Source organism: Procambarus clarkii, chromosome 38 (assembly GCF_040958095.1).
Source record: "Procambarus clarkii isolate CNS0578487 chromosome 38, FALCON_Pclarkii_2.0, whole genome shotgun sequence".
In the NCBI taxonomy this organism is placed as follows: domain Eukaryota; kingdom Metazoa; phylum Arthropoda; class Malacostraca; order Decapoda; family Cambaridae; genus Procambarus; species Procambarus clarkii.
Window position 1 is genome coordinate 13,395,701 of NC_091187.1, and position 12,500 is coordinate 13,408,200.

The following is a 12,500-nucleotide window of genomic DNA, read 5'->3' on the forward strand; positions in this document are numbered from 1 at the left end:
GGCTGAGTCTTTGCCTTGCTTGCGATGTCATTTTCGTATTGTCTTTCTGCCTCTCTTCTCATCCTGACATATTCATTCCTGGCATTCTGGTATCTTTCTCTGCTCTCCAGTGTCCTGTTATTCCTATACTCCTATATTCCTATATATTCCTATATTCCTATATTCCTATATTCCTATATTCCTGTGTGTGTGTGTGTGTGTGTGTGTGTGTGTGTGTGTGTGTGTGTGTGTGTGTGTGTGTGTGTGTGTGTGTGTGTGTGTGTGTGTGTGTGTGTGTGTGTGTATTGGGTGGGGGGCGGGGGCTATTCACGACGCACCGTCGGGGATCTCGGGTTCGATTCCCGGACGGGACAGATATGGTTAGGCACGTTTCCTTTCGCCTAATGCCTCTGTTCACCTACCAGTCGATAGGTACCCGGGAGTTAGACAACTGTTGAGGGTTTGCGTCCTGGGGGGGGGGGGGTATATATATATGCCTAAAGCGTGTGAAAGGTGACTAAGAATATGTCTGACCTGACCTAACCTTACCTAACCCAACCTAGCCTAGCCTAACCTAACCTAACCTTACCTAACCCAACCTAACCTAACCTAACCTAACCTAACCTAACCTTACCTAACTTTACCTAACCTACCCTAACCTAACCTAGCCCAACCTAACCTAGCCCAGCCTAACCTAACCTAGCCTAGCCCAGCCTAACCTAGCCTAGCCTAGCCTAGCCTAACCTAACCAAAGGAACGCTTGAGACACGAAGATCACTTTCCACATTTTTGGATTGAAAGTCTTTATCTGAATTTAGTTGACGGGCGACTAATACCAGTGACCTTGAGGACAGGACGCTGGCGGCTTGTCAAAGGTTTTCCCCATTTGCCTTTGAATTGTGGGAGGGGGGGGGGGTAGGGGTATGGGGGGTGAGGGATTAACGTATCTTGCTTGTAGACCCGCAATCTTTTGCCAGTACCGGGAAGCACTGACGAAACCTGTACATCTTCCCTCGATCACAACCGTTTAGTTTACATTTATTAAACAGTTTACAAGCTTGTAAACTCCACAACCCAAGGTTGTTATCGTTATAAACAACCCCGTAGTGCTTCGGAGCTCATAACCTGTTTATTACATACTATGTTGCTAGGATTGAGGAAAGATGCAGTGGTTTCGTCAGTGGACACGGAAATAGTGAATGAATCCTGGCCCTGGTCACCCCACCCGAGCGCCGTTGCGCATGTCGCCAGTCATCAAAATGTGTAAACAGAGAGCATTATGGCGCGCAAGGTCTCATCTGTTAAGGGCAGTATACTGTGGTATGAGGAAGATATATCACTGGCAGCCGATATACTCCTATATATCTATGTTGTCACGACTATAGACTTTTAAGTCTGAACTATGATTATCCATGTCTCCCGCTTGTTATTATAAGCGGTATATACGTTATATATGTTATTTATGTTATATAAGTTATATGTTGCGCAGTATATATGTATTGTTATACTGCGACCCAAAGGGATAGATTAGGTTAGGCTATTTCTGCCTTTCTTTTGTTAGAGGGGGGGTGGGGTCACATGTATAACCCATCCTGTGGGTGGTAGTGGACCCCATACCCATCCTGTGGGGTGGAAGTGGATCCCATACCCATCCTGTGGGTGGTAGTGGACCCCATACCCATCCTGTGGGGTGGTAGTGGACCCCATACCCATCCTGTGGGTGGTAGTGGACCCCATACCCATCCTGTGGGTGGTAGTCGACACCATACCCATCCTGTGGGGTGGTAGTGGACCCCATACCCATCCTGTGGGGTGGTAGTGGACCCCATACCCATCCTGTGGGTGGTAGTGGACCCCATACCCATCCTGTGGGGTGGTAGTGGACCCCATACCCATCCTGTGGGTGGTAGTGGACCCCATACCCATCCTGTGGGGTGGTAGTGGACCCCATACCTATCCTGTGGGGTGGTAGTGGACCCCATACCCATCCTGTGGGGTGGTAGTTGACCCCATACCCATCCTGTGGGTGGTAGTGGACCCCATACCCATCCTGTGGGTGGTAGTGGACCCCATACCCATCCTGTGGGTGGTAGTGGACCCCATACCCATCCTGTGGGTGGCAGTGGACCCCATACCCATCCTGTGGGTGGTAGTGGACCCCATACCCATCCTGTGGGGTGGTAGTGGACCCCATACCCATCCTGTGGGGTGGTAGTGGACCCCATACGCATCCTGTGGGGTGGTAGTGGACCCCATACCCATCCTGTGGGGTGGTAGTGGACCCCATACCCATCCTGTGGGTGGTAGTGGACCCCATACCCATCCTGTGGGGTGGTAGTGAACCCCATACCCATCCTGTGGGTGGTGGTGGACCCCATACCCATCCTGTGGGGTGGTAGTTTGGACCCCATACCCATCCTGTGGGTGGTGGTGGACCCCCATACCCATCCTGTGGGTGGTAGTGGACCCCATACCCATCCTGTGGGGTGGTAGTGGACCCCATACCCATCCTGTGGAAAGTAGTGGAAGAGGTCACAGAGGCACACAAGGAATCGAGAACTGAATCACAAGAATCACACAGCTAAACAAGTAACAATCCTGCGAACCTAGTTAAGACCCCACAAGAGTGTGTGAGGTCCAGGCTTGTCAGGACCTAGTTTAGACTGGCAGGGAAGAGGAGGCGGTCCTTGGAGGTGGTCCTCAGTCGTCTAGATCCTTATCTCCCTCGTAGACAGCTTCTGGTGTTAAGACGGAGCAGGAGGAGGAGGAGGTGGTGGCGGGGCTCTGATGTTGGTAGAGCTGCCTGTTGGGAAGGTATTTGGGAAAATGTTTTAAGCTCGTTGTCTTTCTCTTTTATCTCTGTTCTGTGTCTCTGTCTCGTTTTCTTTGTCTCAGGGTCTGTCTGTGGCTTCTGTTTATCTGTCTTTTTGGTTGATTTGTGTGTATCGAGCCTTATTTTAGGAATCTTGTAAAATTTAGTCAAGTTTGTCAGGCATGATTTTTTGTTTCAATTTCTAAATCTTTGCTGATTTTTTATCACAAATGTGTGTGTGTGTGTGTGTGTGTGTGTGTGTGTGTGTGTGTGTGTGTGTGTGTGTGTGTGTGTGTGTGTGTGTGTGTGTGTGTGTGTGTGTACTCACCTAGTTGTACTCACCTAGTTGTGTTTGCGGGGGTTGAGCTCTGGCTCTTTGGTCCCGCCTCTCAACCGTCAATCAACAGGTGTACAGATTCCTGAGCCTATTGGGCTCTATCATATCTACACTTGAAACTGTGTATGGAGTCAGCCTCCACCACATCTCTTCCTAATGCATTCCATTTGTCCACCACTCTGACACTAAAAAAGTTCTTTCTAATATCTCTGTGGCTCATTTGGGCACTCAGTTTCCACCTGTGTCCCCTTGTGCGTGTTCCCCTTGTGTTAAATAGACTGTCTTTATCTACCCTATCAATGTGCGTGTGCGTGTGTGTGTGTGTGTGTGTGTGTGTGTGTGTGTGTGTGTGTGTGTGTGTGTGTGTGTGTGTGTGTGTGTGTGTGTGTGTGTGTGTGTGTGTGTGCGCTTGCTGAATCCAGCTATCAGCTCTTGGACCCCGCCTTTCTAACCGTCGGTTATCTAATATACTGAGTTTCGACCTATTTTTCTCTATCCAACATATTGTTCTCTCTACAACAAAGAAACAAGAACAAACATACACATACTCAGGATGCAGCCCGTAGCAGCTGTCTAATAGGTGAGCACCAATTTGGTGCGAAACCCATTAGGTGAAAGAGGGACTGTCCATTTGCTTCTGCCACGGCGGGGAATCAAACCCGGGCCCTTTAGCCTACGACCCTCGGGTGTTCTGCACTCGGCCACATGCTGTGTGTGTGTTTGTACCTCCTCTCTGTCTGTCTGTCTCTGTCTCTGTCTGTCTGTCTGTCTGTCTGTCTGTCTGTCTGTCTCTCTCTCTCTCTCTCTCTCTCTCTCTCTCTCTCTCTCTCTCTCTCTCTCTCTCTCTCTCTCTCTCTCTCTCTCTCTCTCTCTCTCTCTCTCTCTCTCTCTCTCTCACTCTCTCTCTCTCCCCCCCCCTGCGGGCAGACATGCCAGAAGGTTACAGGGACGACCTCTGAGCCACACCTCTGAGCCACACCTGTAAACCACACCTGCAGATGTCGTCAGGTGTTTCCAATAACTTCAGAAGTTAATATACCTGACACACACAAGGCACGTATATGGTCCTGTGCTTAAGGCCGCGGAGAAACACCTCTTGACACGGATCGCCTTAACTACACCAGAGCAGTGAGGTGGCCTGCTTATCTTACAAGATGCTGTGAAGAATCTCTAGTTTTAGGAAGCACGTTGATGCTGATTAGTGTCACGCGTGCGCGCACGCACACTTAATCATGCACTAGGGGACACAGGTGGAGACCTGGGGTACCCACATGAGTCACAGGGACGTTAGAAGGAACTTGTTCAGTGTCAGAGTAGTTAACAGGTGGAATGTATTAGGCAGTGATGTGGTGGAGGCTGACTCCATACACAGTTTCGAGTGTAGATATGATAGAGCCCAGTAGGCTCAGGAACCTGTACACCAGTTGATTGACAGTTGAGAGGCGGGACCAAAGAGCCAGAGCTCAACCCGTTCGATTCCCGGCCGAGGCAGAAACAAATGAGAAGACTTTCTGCCACCTGATACCTCTGTTCAACTTACTGTGAGTTACATAGCTTCTTGTGAGACAGAGAAAAATATCTATGGAGAGGATAAGATAAAGGACATCTTATGTCCTTTATCTTATGTTTCTGCCTCCGACGGGCAGAAAGTGGGGTCCTCGGACGGGCAGAAAGGTGGGGTCCACGGACGGGCAGAAAGGTGGGGTCCTCGGACGGGCAGAAAGTGGGGTCCTCGGACGGGCAGAAAGTGGGGTCCTGGGACGGGCAGAAAGGTGTCCTGGGACGGGCAGAAAGTGGGGTCGTGGACCCAGCAGGCACAACCACTACCACACCCACCACCAGCAAGAAAGACCAGTATAAGTTACGTCATGAACAAAGACACACACAACAAAGCACAAGTTCCTGCATCGAACGTTTCCTGTCACACGGACAGCAACAAACATTTCCGTCCGCTTCCACATTAGTATGGACGGTCACACCCGGAGCGAACACTCCTGACGGGGACCTCCCGTCGCCGGGGAAGCGTTCCACCTTTTGCAGACGAGGAGTCGCAATAACGGGGCTGAAATATGTTGACCAGACCACACGCTAGAAAGTGAAGGGACGACGACGTTTCGGTCCGTCCTGGACCATTGTTAAGTCGATTGGCCATTATCAAGTCACAATCGAGTTCAGAATAGTCCAGGACGGACCGAAACGTCGTCGTCCCTTCACTTTCTAGTGTGTGGTCTGGTCAACATTCTTTGTTCCATACCTGGCCTGGAACAGACTCGACCATATAAACAAAAGGATTATTGACCATAACAGCTGGCCAATTGGTCTGTTGTTAAGGTCAATAAAAGGGGGGTGGGATCCTGTTTAAATCCAACCCCATTGTTGATCCGTATTAGGTAATTATGTTGAAATATCTATCCTCTTTCTTCCTGCAACCTATCCATCTCTATATCATTCTCTCACGGTGTTGAAAAGACAACTTGATAAACACCTACAAAAGGTACATGAACAATTGGGCAGTGTTTCATAGGTGAAAATAGGATCAGCAGCGTCTAACAGCCTGGTTGACCAGCCCCCGTAGAGCCAGCACAGTGCAGACACAAGACAGGTGGTTATCTCAGGACACCTACAAGTTAGTAATTGCATCTTACAACACAGTTATTAACTTGGATCCTCGCTTGATTTCTTGGTGGAAAGAGATGTAGCCTATGTTCTTTTAAGTTGTTGTTGTTATAGATTCAGCTACTCGGAACAAGTTCCAAGTAGCACGGGCTATGGTGAGCCCGTAGTGGACTTACCTGGTACAGGAGCGGGGCAAGTAGCACGGGCTATGGTGAGCCCGTAGTGGACTTACCTGGCACAGGAGCGGGGCAAGTAGCACGGGCTATGGTGAGCCCGTAGTGGACTTACCTGGCACAGGAGCGGGGCAAGTAGCACGGGCTATGGTGGGCCCGTAGTGGACTTACCTGGCACAGGAGCGGGGCAAGTAGCACGGGCAATGGTGAGCCCGTAGTGGACTTACCTGGCACAGGAGCGGGGCAAGTAGCACGGGCTATGGTGAGCCCGTAGTGGACTTACCTGGCACAGGAGCGGGGCAAGTAGCACGGGCTATGGTGAGCCCGTAGTGGACTTACCTGGCACAGGAGTGGGGCAAGTAGCACGGGCTATGGTGAGCCCGTAGTGGACTTACCTGGCACAGGAGCGGGGCAAGTAGCACGGGCTATGGTGAGCCCGTAGTGGACTTACCTGGCACAGGAGCGGGGCAAGTAGCACGGGCTATGGTGAGCCCGTAGTGGACTTACCTGGCACAGGAGCGGGGCAAGTAGCACGGGCTATGATGAGCCCGTAGTGGACTTACCTGGCACAGGAGTGGGGCAAGTAGCGCGGGCTATGGTGAGCCCGTAGTGGACTTACCTGGCACAGGAGCGGGTCAAGTAGCGCGGGCTATGGTGAGCCCGTAGTGGACTTACCTGGCACAGGAGCGGGGCAAGTAGCACGGGCTATGGTGATCCCGTAGTGGACTTACCTGGCACAAGAGCGGGGCAAGTAGCACGGGCTATGGTGAGCCCGTAGTGGACTTACCTAGCACAGGAGCGGGGCAAGTAGCACGGGCTATGGTGAGCCCGTAGTGGACTTACCTGGCACAAGAGCGGGGCAAGTAGCACGGGCTATGGTGAGCCCGTAGTGGACTTACCTGGCACAGGAGCGGGGCAAGTAGCACGGGCTATGGTGATCCCGTAGTGGACTTACCTGGCACAAGAGCGGGGCAAGTAGCACGGGCTATGGTGAGCCCGTAGTGGACTTACCTGGCACAGGAGCGGGGCAAGTAGCGCGGGCTATGGTGAGCCCGTAGTGGACTTACCTGGCACAGGAGCGGGGCAAGTAGCACGGGCTATGGTGAGCCCGTAGTGGACTTACCTGGCACAGGAGCTGGGCTGAAACTTTGTTCTCTAGCGACTGTCATTGTCAAGTGATGTTGATATCATATTTAATATGTTGTAGGAGAACATTAGAACAACATGAGGTTGTTCAACATCAGAGAGGTTGATATATTAACTCACAGGTGTACACACATAGCCAGGTGTGAAGACTTACACGTAGATCGACATACACGTTATAATATACACGTTATTACACGTCAAATATCATTTGACGTTATTAGACGTCTAATGATAAGACGTTGTGATGTAAGTCTCTTCCTAACCACACACTCAGACCTTGACAAAGCACTCAGGAGAGTGCGAAAGTCTTGGTGTAAATCCCTTACATAAATATCACAAATACATATGTGTTTTCATACTACCAAGATTGATGTATACAAATTCAGATTAACATTGTCAAATTAACATCTATTTATTGTAGTAATGGATTTATCTGAATTGACATTCCTAGATAACCAAATAAATCAGAATCCAAGTGAATTTTGCCATTAAAATTACCATACAAGAATGATCATTAGTCACAATTCTTGAAAGGCAAAATGCCTAAGAAGGTGGAAATTGGAAGCTGGAAATGCCAACGAGTCAAATGTAAGGAAATGCCCTAAACGGGCGGTCAACAGTACCCTAAACGGGCGGTCAACAGTACCCTAAACGGGCGGTCAACAGTACCCTAAACGGGTGGTCAACAGTACCCTAAACGGGTGGTCAACGGTACCCTAAACGGGTGGTCAACAGTACCCTAAACGGGTGGTCAACGGTACCCTAAACGGGTGGTCAACAGTACCCTAAACGGGAGGTCAACAGTACCCGAAACAGGTGGTTAACAGTACCCGAAACAGGTGGTCAACAGTACCCTAAATGGGCGGTCAACAATACCCTAAACGGGCGGTCAACAGTACCCTAAACGGGTGGTCAACGGTACCCTAAACGGGTGGTCAACAGTACCCTAAACGGGCCGTCAACAGTACCCTAAACGGGCGGTCAACAGTACCCTAAACGGGCGGTCAACAGTATCCTAAACGGACGGTCAACAGTACCCTAAACGGGCGGTCAACGGTACCCTAAACGGGCGGTCAACAGTACCCTAAACGGGCGGTCAACAGTACCCTAAACGGACGGTCAACAGTACCCTAAACGGGCGGTCAACAGTACCCTAAACGGGTGGTCAACAGTACCCTAATCGGGCGGTCAACAGTACCCTAAACGGGCGGTCAACAGTACCCTAAACGGGTGGTCAACAGTACCCTAAACGGGCGGTCAACAGTACCCTAAACGGGCGGTCAACAGTACCCTAAACGGGCGGTCAACAGTACCCTAAACGGGCGGTCAACAGTACCCTAAACGGGTGGTCAACAGTACCCTAAACGGGCGGTCAACAGTATCCTAAACGGGCGGTCAACAGTACCCTAAACGGGCGGTCAACAGTACCCTAAACGGGCGGTCAACAGTACCCTAAACGGGCGGTCAACAGTACCCTAAACGGGCGGTCAACAGTACCCTAAACGGGCGGTCAACAGTACCCTAAACGAGCGGTCAACAGTACCCTAAAAGGGAGGTCAACAGTACCCTAAACGGGCGGTCAACAGTACCCTAAACGAGCGGTCAACAGTACCCTAAACGGGCGGTCAACAGTACCCTAAACGAGCGGTCAACAGTACCCTAAACGGGCGGTCAACAGTACCCTAAACGAGCGGTCAACAGTACCCTAAACGGGCGGTCAACAGTACCCTAAACGGGCGGTCAACAGTACCCTAAACGAGCGGTCAACAGTACCCTAAACGGGCGGTCAACAGTACCCTAAACGAGCGGTCAACAGTACCCTAAACGGGCGGTCAACAGTACCCTTAACGGGCGGTTTAACAGTACCCTAAACGGGCGGTCAACAGTACCCTAAACGGGCGGTCAACAGTACCCTAAACGGGCGGTCAACAGTACCCTAAACGGGTGGTCAACAGTACCCTAAACGGGCGGTCAACAGTACCCTAAACGGACGGTCAACAGTACCCTAAACGGGCGGTCAACAGTACCCTAAACGGGCGGTCAACAGTACCCTAAACGGGCGGTCAACAATACCCTAAACGGACGGTCAACAGTACCCTAAACGGACGGTCAACAGTACCCTAAACGGGCGGTCAACAGTACCCTAAACGGGCGGTCAACAGTACCCTAAACGGACGGTCAACAGTAACCTGTACAAGTTGTTGACAAATGGAATGTACTGAAAGAAGTTGAGGAAGCCACCTCCATCCACTCCTGTAAGGCCAGATCCCACAAAGAATTCGAACCTCAGAATAGTTAGGTTAGGCTAGGCTAGGCTAAGCTAGGTTAGGTTAGGTTAGGTTAGGCTAGGTTAGGCTAGGTTAGGCTAGGCTAGGTTAGGTTAGGTTAGGATAGGTTAGGTTAGGCTAGGGTAGGTTAGGCTAGGCTAGGCTAGGCTAGGCTAGGCTAGGCTAGGCTAGGCTAGGTTAGGCTAGGCTAGGCTAGGCTAGGGTAGGCTAGGCTAGGCTAGGCTAGGTTAGGTCTGCTTTGTTTTGTTTTAAAGAGTAGCGATGACGTAGTGAAGTACGTGCTTTCCTCAGGTCTTAGACCCTATTCTGAGAAAGCCTATTATGCAAATATTAACAAAAGACTGCAGCAGGCGTTGTGCATATATGGAGTTCAAGACACTGCTATTAAATACAGTGAACGCTTGTTAATGAACAAGGGAGAGAGACACACATTGCCCGAAACGCATTGCGTAATAGTGGCTTTAGGCATTGTATGTACTAGCTCTATCTATATATCAATCCATTAATGTAACATCACTTGTATGTATATACCTTACCTGAATAAACATCTGAATCTGAATCTGAACAATGTTGAACATGTATATGAGGAGTTAGTGGTGTATAGAGTTACTGGTTTAATATACATTTAAGATCACAAAAAGGTTGTATAATATACATGGTGTATGTTATATCATACAATAGAAACAAGTGAGAATACTTGAATACTTCAGAAGAATGTAGAAAGACATACTTCTTAACTAGTGTAAGTAGGCCTACTGGAACTATTGATGAGCAATTAATATAAGAACATTTTATACAAATCAAGAAAATCAAAAAATTAATTAGGATACTAACATAAGAACGTTTAAATAAATAAATATATATATATATATATATATATATATATATATATATATATATATATATATATATATATATATATATATATATATATATATAAACATATATATAATAAAAGGCTGTTATGAAAGATCATTAACCATCAGGAATACTTCGAGTGACTAACAGGTCAAGTCTGGCCTCGGGCCAGGCTGGCGGAGTGGAAGAACTCCCAGAACCCTATCAACCAGGTGGTCAAGGACTAAAGGAAATTCTTCGCGTATGGGTGTATATCGGTGTATATACATCCCTTTGGTAGACTCTCCAGTGTATGTTGTCCGGTTGGTTAGGTTTAGTTAGGGATCGGCTAGGTTAGTGTCGTTAGGTTAGGCTAAGCTAATTTGGGTAAAGTTAGGTAAGGTAACGCTAATTTGGGGTTAGGCTAAGTTGATTTGGGATAAGGTTAGGTTAACTTGCATTAGGGGTAAGTTAGGCAAGGTTAGGTTTGGTAGTAGTAAATAGGTACCTGGGAGTTAGACAGCTGCTACGTGCTACTTCCTGGGGGGGGGGGGGGGGGTAAGAACATAAGAACATAAGAACAAAGGTAACTGCAGAAGGCCTATTGGCCCATACGAGGCAGCTCCTATTCTATAACCACCCAATCCCACTCATATACTTGTCCAACCCGTGCTTGAAACAATCGAGGGACCCCACCTCCACAATGTTACGCGGCAATTGGTTCCACAAATCAACAACCCTGTTACTGAACCAGTATTTACCCAAGTCTTTCCTAAATCTAAACTTATCCAATTTATATCCATTGTTTCGTGTTCTGTCCTGTGTTGATACTTTTAATACCCTATTAATATCCCCCCGGTTATGTCCATTCATCCACTTGTAAACCTCTATCATGTCACCCCTAACTCTTCGCCTTTCCAGTGAATGCAACTTAAGCTTTGTTAATCTTTCTTCATATGAAAGATTTCTAATTTGGGGAATTAACTTAGTCATCCTACGCTGGACACGTTCAAGTGAATTTATATCCATTCTATAATATGGCGACCAAAACTGAACTGCATAATCTAAATGGGGCCTAACTAGAGTAAGATATAGCTTGAGAACCACACCAGGTGTCTTGTTACTAACGCTGCGATTAATAAATCCAAGTGTCCGATTTGCCTTATTACGAACATTTATGCATTGATCCTTTTGTTTTAAATTCTTACTAATCATAACTCCCAGATCCCTTTCGCAATCCGACTTCGCAATCACAACACCATCTAGCTCGTATCTTGTAACTCTATCATCATTACCTAACCTCAGAACTTTACATTTATCAGCATTAAACTGCATCTGCCAGTTTCAGGTGTAACAAAAAAAAAGGAGGCCTGGTCGAGGACCGGGCCGCGGGGACGCTAAGCTTCTAAATCATCTCAAGATAACGCCAAGAAGGAGGTAAGGATTGGTAGGTTGTCGTAATGTTTACAGTGTGAGTTGTACAGGACTGAATACTCCCACAGCGACCCCCCTCCCTCTCCTCTGGCCCCCCCCCTCCCCCTGGGACGCCACCACCGCGAGACTTCCACCTCGCGACATCCTGGCGCCTCTTTCCTGCCTTGTGCGCTCGCTCGCGCGCGACCAGCGATAGTACAGTCAGTGCTTCCTTATTTTTGTTTATTTTGGCCCGGGAGGGCGAGCTTATTGGGCAGCGTCGCTCATCTGAACATAAGAACATGAGAACTAGGTAGCTGCCGAAGGCCTATTGGTCCATACGAGGCAGCTCCTATTGGTCCATACGAGGCAGTTCCTATTGGTCCATACGAGGCAGCTCCTATTGGTCCATACGAGGCAGCTGCTATTGGTCCATACGAGGCAGCTCCTATTGGTCCATACGAGGCAGCTCCTATTGGTCCATACGAGGCAGCCCCTATTGGTCCATACGAGGCAGCTCCTATTGGTCCATACGAGGCAGTTCCTATTGGTCCATACGAGGCAGCTCCTATTGGTCCATACGAGGCAGCTCCTATTGGTCCATACGAGGCAGCTCCTATTGGTCCATACGAGGCAGTTCCTATTTATAACGACCCAATCCCACTTATATACATGTCCAACCTACGCATGAAACACTCTAGGGACCCCACCTCCACCACGTTATAAGAACTAAGAACTAAGAATAAGAACATAGCTACACAACACCGCACAATAAGATCACCCGCTGAGTAGTTCATCAATTTCAATTGTACCCAGACATAGAACTTTATTTAGTGTTAAGTAGGATGCATTAGGCAGTGATGTGGTGGAGGCTGACTCCATACACAGTTTCAAGTGTA